Source organism: Microtus ochrogaster, chromosome 8 (assembly GCF_000317375.1).
Source record: "Microtus ochrogaster isolate Prairie Vole_2 chromosome 8, MicOch1.0, whole genome shotgun sequence".
NCBI classification, from domain to species: domain Eukaryota; kingdom Metazoa; phylum Chordata; class Mammalia; order Rodentia; family Cricetidae; genus Microtus; species Microtus ochrogaster.
In genome coordinates, this window is record NC_022015.1 from 16242790 (window position 1) to 16244018 (window position 1229).

Sequence of the window (1229 nt, forward strand, 5' to 3'; positions counted from 1 at the left end):
TTTAAATATCTGTGAGACAATCTAAGAAGAAAGCTCATTGTACCTTCTCCTTCCCCTTCCCCCGTTCCCTTTCTCCCTCAGCCTCTCCTGTACTCTGTTAGTCCATCTGATGATCTACTTTTCTTCAAAGCCGACAGAGTAAACCTGAGCTTACAGTCTTTCCTTCCAATAGTGGCAACGTGCGTGTGACATAAAATGTACCTCTTAACTATCACAAGTGTGCAGTTTGGTGGCATTGAGTATCTCCAACTGTTTCATCCATCTCTGCCACTCATGTCTAGAATATTTTCAATCCCACAATAAAAACCCAAGTTCTCATTGAACAATAACCCACTCTACTCCAGGCTCTGGAAAACACTGGCTTTTTTTTTTAAAAAAAAAAACATTTATAGATGATAGATAGATAGACAGACAGACAGACAGACAGACAAACAGAAAGACAGACAGACAGATAGTATTTGTCCAGAGGTCAGAAGACAACTTGCAAGAGTTAGTTTCCTCCCTCCACTTTGTAGGTCCTGGAGGTCAAACTCAGTTATCAAGTTAGGAAAAAAACGACTTTACCCACTAGGCAATCTTGCTGCTCCCTCTCCCCTACTTTTTTTCTTTTTTTAAGACAATATCTCATATTTGCAGGCTGGCCTCAGACTTTCTCTGTAGCCAGAGATGACCTTGTGCTCTCTCCTGTGCCCACCTCCCACGTGCTGGGATTACATGCGTGTATTAGCATGTCTGGGTCTGCGTGGTGATAAGGAGAGGGCCCAACCAGGGCTTCCTGTGCGCTAAACAAGCGCTTAGCCGAGTCCCATCCCTGCCCCCTTCTTCTTTCTTTCTATATTTATAAATGTGTCTGTCTGGGTGCATAATATGAGAGGAATTACATGGTCCTTTTGTAAGATCGCACTGTTTTTATAATGATAGGCTATGGCATCCCGAAAAAGCGCTTTCTCTTCTGTGGCATGCCGTATGGATAGTACCTACATCATGGAATAGTCACCAGGTGAACGCGGGACAATCTGTACCAGGCTGTCAGCCGGTTCCTGGCTCATTCGAGCGTGCGGTGTAACACCCAAGTATGTATTCTCAACTTGATGGACATTATTATGTGTGCGCTGCTTCATACGATTTTTATGATAGGGGTTACAGCTCTGAGGAGAAAGGCTTCCCTGACAGAAGTGATACAGTCTTGAGGGGAAAGACTTCCCCAATGGGAGTGTTACAGCTCTGAG